A 13,591-nucleotide genomic window follows, 5' to 3' on the forward strand; every position below is an offset into this window, starting at 1 on the left:
ATTATTTATTTTTATTGAAGCCTAGTTGATTTACAACATTGTGTTAGTTTCTGCTATGCAGCAAAATGAGTCAGTTATTCATATAAATATATCCACTTTTTTGATTCTTTCCCCATATAGGTCATTCCTGCTGCTGCTGCTGCTAAGTCGCTTCAGTCGTGTCCGACTCTGTGCGACCCCATAGATGGCAGCCCACCAGGCTCCCCCGTCCCTGCGATTCTCCAGACATTACAGAGTATTAAATAGAATTCCCTGTGCTATACAGGAGGTCCTTAATACGTAGCATTTTTGCATATATTAGTGTGTGTATGTCAATTTATCCCTCTCCCTGCCCCTCTCCCCCTTGGTAACCATAAGTTTGCTTTCTGCATCTGTGACTTGATTTCTGCTTTGTAAATAGGTTCATTTCTACCATTTTTTTTTAGGTTCCACATAGAAGTGATAAAATCCAAGTCTTTTAAAATCAACACTTCTGTGCCCCTAAACTTTAAATCATTCCCTGTTTAATATACACTAAAAGCCAGTTTTTGTTCATACCTGCAAAGTCCACATAACCTGTTTCTGCTCGGGCCATATCTGAGCTCATCTTTTGCTAATTTCCCCCTAGAACCATCCTTTCTAGCCACATTCTTGCTGGTCCTGAAACAGTCCAGGTATGCCTCGGGCTTTTCACCTGCTATTCCTGCCATCTCCATGTTGAAATCCAGGTTCAAATGTCACCCTCTTACTGAGGTCTTCTCTAACCATCAAATTCAAAATTGGAAATCTCCTCCCCCATTGCCAGGCACTTCCACACTTCCTTCCCCCTTCCCTATTCTATTTTTATCCATGACATTTATCACCATCTGATACATTGTATATTTTGTTTATTTACCTATCTTGTCCCTGATCTGGCTCCATTATTTTGTTTGTGGGTCTAGAATAGAGCCCAGAAAGTAGCAGTCACTCAAATATTTGTTGAATGAATAATTTAAAAAGTGAATGAATGAATACGTACCAAAGGGGCAGCAGCCATGCTAATGTGCTTTCCTTCCTTTTTGCTGACCTCACCAATCAGAAAACACTTCTTCCATGGTGCTCTAGCGGAAATGCTGCTGTATGGAAATCTGGAATTGGGAATAAGTGTTCCTCCAAAAAGTGATGGAGAGAAATATAAAAACCCATATCAAAGTATCTCCTCAAATAAGACCAGTGCTGGATTTCAAGACTGCTGAAGCAGAGGAAAGATTGGCTTCATGCAAAGTTGTCCAAGTGAAGAATAAAACTCAGGTTTTCATGATTATCTCATACAAGGACTTCCCTGGTGGTCCAGTGGCTAAGACTCCATGCTCCCAATTCAGGGATCTGGGTTTGATCCCTAGTCAGGGAACTAGATTCCACATGCCACAGGATATCCTGCTTGCCACAACTAAGACCTAATGAAGCTGAATAAATAAATAAAAATATTTAAGACCGACTCATACAAAGAAATAGATGACCCAGTTGTGTTGGGAAGGAGAGAATACCTTTATGCAAAATTTCATCTGTAAGTCCCCACCTGTGGTCTCTAAGAATGGGGTAAGGGAATAAAAAAGTAATTACTTAGATGAAAGAATAAAATGTAGAGGTTTTGATGACTAAAATAAAAAAGAAGATTTATGATAAGAAAGAAGTAGAATGAGATTTGAAGAACTGGATACATAAAAGGCAGCTTTATACACATAGTTTCTAGAAAATTTTCTCAGAGCCTTTAGCTCTTTAAGGACAAGTGCTTGGAAGGAAACCAAAATAAAAGAAAAAAGAATGAATAAAAATATTTGTGGTGGCAATGGTGGAGGAGATTCATTTGTTTCACAACATCTGCATAGTCTATGACTACTTACATCCTCTCGCCTCTGCCATTTTTCCTCTCAGAACCTCAGATAACACCCTGGAAATGACAAACCCCAGGCTGATAAACTAAGCTTGTTGCCAAACCCAGAAGAATGGCCACAAGTATTATACATGGCAATCAGGTTTTATCAGATTATATTAGAGACAGATTATAATAAAATATTTAAGGAATAATAAGGTGATGAAAAATATTTACAAAATAATTTTTATGACAAATATTTGAGAAATAATTTTTAGGTTTAGTGTAATTCAGAAGTTACCTTATTATATAGGCTTCTCTGGTGGCTCAGATAGTAACAAATCTGCCTGCAATGCAGGAGACTCAGGTTGGATCCCTGAGTCTCGAAGGTCCCCTGGAGAAGGGAATGGCAATCCGCTCTAATGTTCTTGCCTGGAGAATTCCATGGACAAAGGGAACCTGGGGGGCTACTGTCCATGGGGTCTCAAAGAATCCAACATGAATGAGCAACTAACACTTACATTATTATAATATGCTTCAAACAAGGAAAGCTGAAACTGTTAATTGTATAGGAGTGATAATGGTTGGGGCTTCCCAGGTGGCGCTAGGTAAAGAACCCACCAATGCAGGAGACATAAGAGATGTGGGTTCTGTCCCTGGGTCGGAAAGATCCCCTGGAGGAGGGCATGGCAAGCCACTCCAGTATTATTGCCTGAAGAATCCCATGGTCAGAGGAGCTTGGCGGGCTATAGTCCCTAGGGTCTCATAGAGTTGGACACGACCGAAGCAACAGCATGCAGCATGTGAATGATGGCTAGTATTCAGTATGATTGTATGTTAAGGAGAACTTACTTTTTATACCTCATATGATGGCCATTTACTTTTCCTTGTAACAGATCAATATAGAAGGAAAGAGTTTATTTCCATACGTGTGTGTTGAGCTGTCATCTAAGGCAATAGTGATGCCTGGGGCATCACTCAGGGCAGAGAGATCCAGGGAGCCGTGGTGTCTGTATGTGATTTGGTTCAGTCCTCAGATGGTGCTTCCCTGATGGCTCAGAGGGTAAAGAATCTGCCTGCAATTCCGGAAATGCAGGTTCGATCCCTGGGTTGGGAAGATCCCCTGCAGAAGGAAATGGCAACCTGCTCCAGTATTCTTGCCTGGAGAATCCCATGGACAGAGGGCCCATGGACAGAGGAGCCTGGTAGGCTACAGTCCATGGGGTCACAAAGAGTCAGACAAGACTGAGCGACTTCACTTTCACTTTCACTTTTCAGATAGTTCAGTCCTGCGGGTGCTTGGCTGCTAGAGTGGCAGGCATGTGTCAGGCTGGGAGTAGATAACTCGCATTTACAGCCAGGCTCCCGGGAGAAGGAATGTGAGTTTTTTAAGTGTTAACAGGTTGTGTACTAAAAAGATAAACAGTGTCCACACTTCCTTCTTGCTAAAACAGAAAAGCAGGTAAAGAGTCAGAATTTGTGCCTGGTCTCCACTTCTGGTTTCCTCTATTTTCTCCACATAAGAGCCAGCTAGATGCTATACGGACAATAAAAAAGGCTGAGCACCGAAGAATTGATACCTTTTAACTGTGGTGCTGGAGAAGACTCTTGAGAGTCCCTTTGACAGCAAGGAGATCAAACCAGTCAATCCTAAGGGAAATCAACCCTGAATATTCATTGGAAGGATTGATGCTGAAGCTCCAATACTTTGGTCACCTGATGCAAAGAGCCGACTCTTTGGAAAAGACCCAGATGCTGGGAAATATTGAGGGCAGGAGAAGAGGGCAACAGAGGATGAGAAGGTAGGACGGCATCATCGACTCAATGGACATGAGTTTGAGCAAACTCCTGGAAATGGTGAAGGACAGGAAAGCAGTCCATGGGGTCTGGTATACTGCAGTCCATGGGGTCGCAAAGAGTTGGACACGACTGAGTGGCTGAACAACAACAAGATGATACCACTTTTATTGATAAAAGTCTTTCAGGGTCAAGGCCTTGAGGTCATTGGTATGATCTGGCTCCTGTTACCTCTTACTTCTTACCACCAGTTCTTTGCACAACTGTCCTCCAGGCCCACTGCTTTCCTCCAGAAAACCAAGCTCTGTTCTGACCTGGGCATAGTCAACTTTTACCCATTCTCTAGGTCTTAAGTTCTCAGAGAGTCATTTCTTCGCCCCCACCCCCCACTTAAGCTGTGTTTCCCGTGTAACTGACTAGTGGTACTGGGTTCCTCTCAGTCATAGTGTTTATCACCATTCAAAATGATAAGACTATTTATAAGTTGCTTAATGTCTGTCTCCCCTACTAGATTGCTAGGTCTTTGAAGGGAAGGGTCTTGCAGAATTTGTTCCCTACTTCATATCCAACTCTGGGGAAAGAATTGGCCAGGCATGGCCCTTGAGAAGGCTATAACTAGTGGACTCTAGGGCCCTTGATTCCAAGTGTCAGTGTTGCTTATTCTCTATTATGATGTCTTGTGGAGATGCAGAGATGACCAGAGGTGATTATTAGAAAAGCTGAGTCCACCTAACTGGAGAGCCAGTTGGAAGTCATGAGGCATGTATGGAGTGTATAAGCATTTTTGAGGGTTACATGTGCAGTGGGACTGGGTTTCCTGAAATCAAACAAGATGGGTGCTTGGACATGGCACTGATATGAAGAGGTGCAGTGAAAGAATTTGAGAATATCTGGATTACAGGAATCAAGGAATGTGAACTTAAGAAGAAAACATTTATAAAAAGTAGTATCCCCTGATTAAAAATTGATTTTTTTCTAACTTGACTTTATTCTTCTCAATAATGTGATATTCATTCATGAATTCCAATTTATCCAACAGACAGCTGAGACAATGTGCTTTGCATTGTGTAGGGCTAAAAAAGATGAAAAAAAATCTCACTTCTTTTCTTAAACAACTCAACGTTTTGTGGTAGACAGATATTCAAATCATTACAACACTGCTGCTTATGATAAATCCTCTGAGAAGGGAAGAAAAATGAAGTCTTCTAGTATGTTAGTTATACAATCAGCAGCACTCTAACTTACTGACTTTGAGAGCATTACTCAGGAGTCAATCAGTGAACAAGAAGTGTAGAACTAAAAAGACTTAACCAAGGTCTAATATAAATATTAACAAATCAGTACATGTCCTGACAAATCAGAACATGTCTGACTAATCAGCTAGGATTCCCAACCAGTTAGAACAAATGTTGGCCAAATATCAGTCACTTTCAACACTGAATACCTATCAAGAATCAGGTACCATTTTGAAGGGGTTTTTACTTTGGCTAGTATGCTATAAATGAAGCAAATAGTTTTCCATTTTTTGTTGTTATTTAGTTGATCAGCCATGTCCGACTCTTTACGACCCCATAGACTGCAGTATACCAGGCTTCCCTGTCCTTCACTGTCTCCCAGGATTTGCTCAAACTCAGGTCCATTGAGTCAGTGGTGCCATCTGACCATTTCATCCTCTGTCTCCTCCTTATCCTCTTGCCCTCAATCTTTCCCAGTATCAGGGTCTTTTCCAGTGAGTCAGCTCTTCGCATCTGGTGGCCAGACTTTTGGAGCTTCAGCTTCAGCGTCAGTCCTTCCAATGAATATTCAGGGTTGATTTCCTTTAGGACTGACTAGTTTGATCTCCTTGGAGTCCAAGGCAGTCTCAAAAATCTTCTCCAGCACTGCAGTTCGAAAGCGTCAATTCTGGTGGATCTGTCTTTAATTACTGTCTTTCTATTTTTTTGTAAACTTTTTATTTTATATTGGATAGCAGTTGGCTAACAATGTGTTAGTTTCAGGTGTGATGACAGAGTGATTCAGTTATACACATATATGTATCTATTGTTTTTCAAATTCTTTTCCTGATTAGGCTGTTACAGAATATTGAGTAGAGTTCAATGTGCTATACAGTAGGTCCTTGTTGGTTATCCTTTTTACAATTGTCACTCTTCAACATATGTGCCAGCTAGGGACTTGTTAAGACTTTGTTTAAATCTCAGGGCCCAGGAAGCATTTTATAGTCTAGGTTACGCTAGACTAGTCTAGAAAGTTCTATTGATTAGAAGTCTATATGAGTTGAAACTGGATGAGCCCTATTGTTTTATGTTTGTTTATTTTTGATGAGTGGGGAAACAACAGTTTTATTTTGAACATATTAATTATGATATCTATTACATTACCAAATACATATTTCAAGTAGCCAGTTGGTACACACAAGCTTGGAAGTCTATGGAGACGTTTAGATGGAGAAAAAATGTGTAATAATAGATGTAAAGAAATGGACATACAGTTTCTGAGACAAGAAGAAAGATCCCAGGATTGAGCAATGAAATATTCCAGTAATTAGAAGTCAAATAGAGGAGAATACAATCCCCTCTTTGTCCCCAGTACTTACGGCAATAGCACGTGTCCAGTGATTACTGAGTTAAATTGTTCCTTCTCCATATCAGAGTAAGAACAAATTGTAGGATGACCTTGAGCCCCTATGTTTTATTAAGGGATGCTCTGGGAATATCCATCAACAGAAAATTGAATTAAAGATTTACTGAGCATGGCCCTGCCCATCAGAGCAAGACCCAGATTCCCCCACAGCCAATTCCTCCCATCAGGAAGCTTCCACAAGCCTCCTGTTCTTATCCATCAGAGGGCAGACAGAATGGAAACCACAATTACAGAAAACTAACCGAACTGATCACTTCGATCACAGCCTTGTCTAACTCAATGAAACTATGAGCCATGCTGTGTAGGGCCACCCAAGATGAACAAGTCATGGTGGAGAGTTCTGACAAAACATGGTCCACTGAGAAGGGAATGGAAAGTGTTCTTGCCTTGAGAACCCCATGAATGGTATGAAAATACAAAAAGATATGATACTGAAAGATGAACTCCCCAGGTTGGTAGGTGCCCAATATGCTACTGGAGAAGAGTGGAGAAATAACACCAGAAAGAATGAAGAGATGGAGTCAAAGCAAAAACAACTCCTAGTTGTGGATGTGACTGGTGATGGAAGTAAAGTCCGATGCTGTAAAGACCAATATTGCATAGGAACCTGGAATGTTAGGTCCACAAATCAAGGTAAATTGAAAGTGGTCAAACAGGAGATGGCAAGAGTGAACATTTTAGGAATCAGTGAACTAAAATGGACTGGAATGGGTGAAATTAATTCAGATGACCATTATATCTACTGCTGTGGGGAAAAATCCCTTAGAAGAAATGGATTAGCTCTCATAGTCAACAAAAGAGTCCAAAATGTAGTACTTGGGCAGAGTCTGAAAAAAGACAGAATGATCTCTGTTTGTTTCCAAGGCAAACCATTCAGTATCACAGTAATCCAAGTCTATGCCCTAACCACTAGTGCCAAAGAAGCCGAAGTTGAACAGTTCTGTGATAACCTACTCAATATGCCAGCAAATTTGCAAAACTCAGCAGTGGCCATAAGACTGGAAAAGGTTAGTTTTCATTCCAGTCCCAAAGAAGGCAATGCCAAAGAATGCTCAAACTACCACACAATTGCACTCATCTCATATGCTAGTAAAGTGATGCTTAAAATTCTCCAAGCCAGGCTTCAGCAATACGTGAGCTGTGAACTTCCAGATGTTCAAGCTGGTTTTAGAAAAGGCAGAGGAACCAGAGCTCGAATTGTCAACATCCGCTGGATCATCGAAAAAGCAAGAGAGTTCCAGAAAAACATCTATTTTTGCCTTATTGACTATGCCAAAGCCTTTGACTGTGGGATCACAATAAACTGTGGAAAATGCTGAAAGAGATGGGAATACCAGACCACCTGACCTGCCTCTTGAGAAACCTGTATGCAGGTCAGAAAGCAACAGTTAGAACTAGACGTGGAACAACAGACTGGTTCCAAATAGGAAAAGGAGTACGTCAAGGCTGCATATTGTCACCCTGCTTATTTAACTTATATGCAGAGTACATCATGAGAAACCCTGGGCTGGAAGAAGCACAAGCTGGAATCAAGATTTCCGGGAGAAATATCAATAACCTCAGATATGCAGATGACACCACCCTTATAGCAGAAAATGAAGATGAACTAAAGAGCCTCTTGATGAAAGTGAAAAAGGAGAGTGAAAAAATTGGCTTAAAGCTCACCATTCAGAAAACTAAGATCATGGCATCCGGTCCCATCACTTCATGGGAAATAGATGGGGAAACAGTGGAAACAGTGGCTGACTTTATTTTTCTGGGCTCCAAAATCACTGCAGATGGTGATTGCAGCCATGAAATTAAAAGATGCTTACTCCTTGGGAGGAAAGCTATGACCAACTTAGATAGCATATTAAAAAGCAGAGACATTACTTTGTCAACAAAGGTCCATCTAGTCAAGGCTATGGTTTTTCCAGTGGTCATGTATGGATGTGAGAGTTGGACTATAAAGAAACCTGAGCATCGAAGAATTGATGCTTTTGAACTGTGGTGTTGGAGAAAACTCTTGAGAGTCCCTTGGACTTCAAGGAGATCCAACCAGTCCGTCCTAAAGGAGATCAGTCCTGGGTGTTCATTGGAAGGACTGATGTTGAAGCTGAAACTCCCAGTACTTTGGCCACATGATGCAAAGAGCTGACTTGTTTGAAAAGACCCTGATGCTGGGAATGATTGAGGGCAGGAAGAGAAGGGAACAACATTGGATGAGATGGCTGGATGGCATCACCGACTCAATGGACAAGGGTTTGGGTGGACTCCAGGAGTTGGTGATGGACAGGGAAGCCTGGCATGCTGTGGTTCATGGGGTCGCAAAGAGTCAGACATGACTGAGCAACTGAACTGAATTGAATGATGACCTACAAGACCTTCGAGAACTAACACCAAAAAAAGATGTCCTTTTCATTATAGGGGACTGGAATGCAAAAGGAGGAAGTCAAGAAGGCAAGTTTGGCCTTGGAGTACAGTATGAAGCAGGTCAAAGGTTAACAGAGTTTCACCAAGAGAACGCACTGGTCATAGCAAACACCCTTTTCCAACAACAAAAGAGACGACTCTATGCATGGATATCACCAGATGGTCAATACTGAAATCAGATTGATTATATTCTTTGCAACTGAAGATGGAGAAGCTCTACACAGTAAGCAAAAACAAGACTGGGAGCTAACTGTGGCTCAGATCATGAACTCCTTATTGCAAAATTCAGACTTAAGTTGAAGAAAGTAGGGAAAACCACAAGATCATTCAAATATGACCTAAATCAAATCCTTTACGATTATACAGTGGAAGTGACAAATAGATTCAGGAGATTATATCTGATAGATAGAGTGCCTGAAGAACTATGGACGAAGGTTCATAATATTGTACAGGAGGCGGTGATCAAAACCATCCCCAAGAAGAAGAAATGCAAAAAGGCAAAATGGTTGTCTAAGGAGGCCTTACAAAAGAAGAAAAGTGAAAGGCAAAGGAGAAAAGTCAAGATATATCCATCTGAATGCAGAATTCCAAAGAAAAGCGAGGAGAGGTAAGAAAGCCTTCCTTAGTGATCAATGCAAAGAAATTGAGGAAAACAATAGAATGGGAAAGACTAGAGATCTCTTCTCTGGAGAAGGAAACGGCAACCCACTCCAGTATTCTTGCTTAGAGAATCCTGTGGACAGAGGAGCCTGGTGGGCTGCCATCTATGGGGTCGCATAGAGTCAGACACGACTGAAGTGACTTACCATGCATGCATGCATTGGAGAAGGAAATGGCAACCCTTTCCAGTATTCTTGCCTGGAGAGTCCCAGGGATGGAGAAGCCTGGTGGGCTGCCGTCTATGGGGTCGCACAGAGCCCCACACGACTGAGGGTACTTAGCAGCAGCAACAGAGATCTCTTCAAGAAAATTACAGATACCAAGGGAACATTTCATGCAAAGATGGACACAATAAAGAACAGAAACTGTATGGACTTAACAGAAACAGAAGATACTAAGAAGAAGTGGCAAGAATACACAGAAGAATTACACAAAAAAGATCTTAATGACCTAGATAACCACCCAGAGCCAGACATCCTGGAGTGTGAAGTCAAGTGGACCTTAGGAAGCATCACTAGGAACAAAGCTAGTGGAGGTGATGGAATTCCAGTTGAGCTATTTCAAATCCTAAAAGATGATGTGAAAGTGCTGCACTTAATATGCCAGCTGAGAAAATTCAGCAGTGGCCACAGGGCTGGAAAAGGTCACTTTTCATTCCAATCCCAAAGAAAGGCAATGCCAAAGAATGTTCAAACTACCACACAGTTGCACTCATCTCACACACTAGCAAAGTAATGCTGAAAATTCCCCAAGCCAGGCTTCAACAGTACATGAACCGAGAACTTCCAGATGTTCAAGCTGGATTTAGAAAAGGCAGAGGAACCAGAGATCAAACTGCCAACATCCATTGGATCACAGAAAAGCAAGAGAATTCCAGAAAAACACCTACTTCTGCTTCATTGACTACACTAAAGCCTTTGAATGTGTGGATCACATCAATATGTGGAAAATTCTTGAAGAGACAGGAATACTAGACCATCTTACCTACCTCCTGAGAAACCTGTATGTAGGTCAAGAAGCAACAGAACTGGACATGAAACAATGGACTGGTTCCAAATTGGAAAGGAGTATGTCAAGGCTGTATATTGTCACCTTGCTTAATTAACTTCTGTGCAGAGTACATCATGCGCAATGCCCAGCTGGGTGAAGCACAAGCTGGAATCAAGATTGCTGGGAGAAATATTAATAACCTCAGATATGCAGGTGACACCACCCTATGGCAGAAAGCGAAGAAGAACTAAAGAGTCTCTTGATGAAACTGAAAGAGGAGAGTGAAAAGTTGGCTTAAAATTCAACATTAAGAAAACTAAGATCATGGCATCTGATCCCATCACTTCATGGCAAATAGATGGGGAAACAATGGAAACAGTGAGAGGCTTTATTTTTTTGGTCTCCAAAATCACTGCAGATGGTGATTGCAGCCATGAAATTAAAAGATACTTGCTCCTTGGAAGAAAGCTATGACCAACCTAGATAGCATATTCAAAAGCAGAGACATTACTTTGCCGACAAAGGTCCATCTAGTCAAAGCTATGGTTTTTCCAGTAGTCATGTATGTGTGTGAGTGGAACCATGAAGAAAGCTGAGCGCCGAAGAATTGATGCTTTTGAACTGTGGTGTTGGAGAAGATTTTTGAGAGTCCTTTGAACAGCAGGGAGATCAAACCAGTCAATTGTAAAAGAAATCAGTCCTGAATATTCATTAGAAGGACTGGTGCTAAAGCTGAAGGTCCAATACTTTGGCCACCTGATGTGAAGAGCTGACTCATTGGAAAAGACCCTGATGCTGGGAAAGATTGAAGGCAGGAGGAGAAGGGGCAACAGAGGATGAGATGGTTGGATGGCATCACCGACTCAATGGACATGAGTTTGAGCAGGCTCTGGGTGTTGGTGACAGATAAGGAAACCTGGAGTGCTGCAGTCCGTGGCGTCTCAAAGAGTCAGACGAGACTCAGTGAGTGAACTGAACAAAACTCAGAACATAAACCTGTTTGTCTTCGTGATAAGCCATGCAACTCCTGATTAGAGAGTGAGGTTCTCTGTGATGAGAAGTAAATATGCCACTTGTACCTCCCCTTTTCAAACTTCCTGCTCTAAATGCAAGGCTGGTATCATAGGGTTCTTGGCATTTGCATCTCATCCCCAGATTTTTGCTGAGCACTTCCTTTTCTTTTCTCCATCTCTCTGCTGTCATTTCTTAAACATTAGAGGGAGAGTGAGCTGTTTTTAAAAATAACTTATTTTTAAATTTGTGGTTATGCTAGGTGTTTGTTACTGCTGGCATGCTTTTCTCTAGTTATGGAGAGTGGGGGCTACTCTTTCTTGTGGTGTGTGGGCTCTAGAGCTCGGGGTCGGTAGTTGCAGCTTGGACTTAGCTGCTGCTTGGCATGTGGGATCTTCCCTGACCAGGGATCGAACCCGTGTCCCTTGCATTGGGAAGTGGATTCTTATCCTCTCTGCCACCAACGTAGTCCCCATGCTATCACTGTTATTTGCTATAGTGAAAGAAAGAAAGTGAAACTCTCTCAGTTGTGTCTGACTGTTTGCGGCCCCATGGACTATACAGTCCATGGAATTCTTCAGGCCAGAATACTGGAGTGGGTAGCCTATCCCTTCTCCAGGGGATCTTCCTGACCCAGGAATGAACCCGGGGTCTCCTGCATTGCAGGCGGATTCTTTACCAACTGAGCTATCAGGAAAGCCCATAGTATTTTTCTTTTTTGATCTCATAGGTATTGCTCCCTGATTCAGTCTCTTTGGCACCCTGTAGCAGCGGGGACAATACTCTGAGCCTGAGGCATGTCTGCCAGAGAGTTCAGACTGGTCCTGGCCCTGCTGACAGATGGAGGAATGGTCATCTGTGGAGAGGCTGAGGAGCCTCCCAGGAGAGCTTGTCCTTAGATGCAGCAGCAAGTCCTAACTCAGGACAACAAGCTCAGTTCCAGAGTGAAGCTTTAGTCCCTAGAAAAGAAGAATTGTTCTAAGTAGAGCAGAGCCTGAAGACCCTCCCCAAAACCGAGAACTCAGGTCTGTATCCTGTATAGATAGGGGGTGACTAGGGTTGCAGAGACTAGCTCGAAGCTCACCAAACTGTTTCCTTTTCTTCCTATACCCATACCCTCCCTGGCAAACCTATTTTGCATCTAGTTAGTCGCTCACTTGTGTTGACTCTTTTGCAACTCCATCGACTGTAGCCTGCCGGGCTCCTCTGTCCATGGGATTCTCCAGGCAAGAATACTGGAGTGGGTTGCCATCTCTTCCTCCAGGGGATCTTCCAAACCCAGGGATCAAACCTGCATTGCAGGCAGATTTTTTAGCATCTGCACCACCAGGGAAGCCCATTTTGTTTCTAAGCTCTGGCTAAATAAATGTGGGCAGAGGTCACATATATCACCTCCAGTCCTGGCCCATAAAGCTTCCCGCATGATCAGAAGATAACAGATGATCCAGTGGGGGACTCGAAGGCCCTAGGGAGGAAGAAGCACTAGGCAGAAGAAGCTGGTTCCCTGAATGACCTGGAGGAATAGAGTCTCAGGGCTGATTATCCCCACCTTCACCTTGACCTTGCCATGAGCAGAAATGACCTGATTCTTGAAAACCACTGAAGTTTTGAGATTGTTGATAATGGTAATAATCTTGCTCCGACTGACTCACTGGGTAAAAACAAATAGCACTGTTTAATGAAAATACTACATTTGACCTTGAAGAAAGGCAGCATGGCATTTGCTTTTCTAATCAAGTGTAACACAGAAAGAAGAGTACAGTCTTTCCCACCTGCCTCTGCCCTGAACAGCTTTGACATTTCAACAGCGCTCAAATTTGAGGTGGCACTGGCTGGTGGGAGATACAGGAAGAAGTAACAGTTTCTGAAAGGAGGCAGAAATGGCCATGAGGCTTGGGGTGGCTCCAGTGGTGCCAGGAGGGAGGGGTGGCAGCTGCTGTGGACACAGAGGTACTGATTTCAAGAGGAAGTGGTGAAAGCTTGTAGGAGAGTCATGACCAGTAAAATGGAACATATTGTCTAGAGAATGGGAAGTACCAGATGATCAGATTTGCTTATGAGCCCATGGAGGACGCTCAGAGATTTTTGAGCAATAAGCAGTGGCCACAGGACTGGAAAAGGTCAGTTTTCATTCCAATCTCAAAGAAAGGCAATGCCAAAGAATATTCAAACTACCGCACAATTGCATTCATCTCACATGCTAGTAAAGTAGTGCTCAAAATTCTCCAAGCTAGGCTTCAGCAATACATG

This window comes from Bison bison, unplaced genomic scaffold, assembly GCF_000754665.1.
Source record: "Bison bison bison isolate TAMUID 2011002044 unplaced genomic scaffold, Bison_UMD1.0 scf7180017864390, whole genome shotgun sequence".
NCBI classification, from domain to species: domain Eukaryota; kingdom Metazoa; phylum Chordata; class Mammalia; order Artiodactyla; family Bovidae; genus Bison; species Bison bison.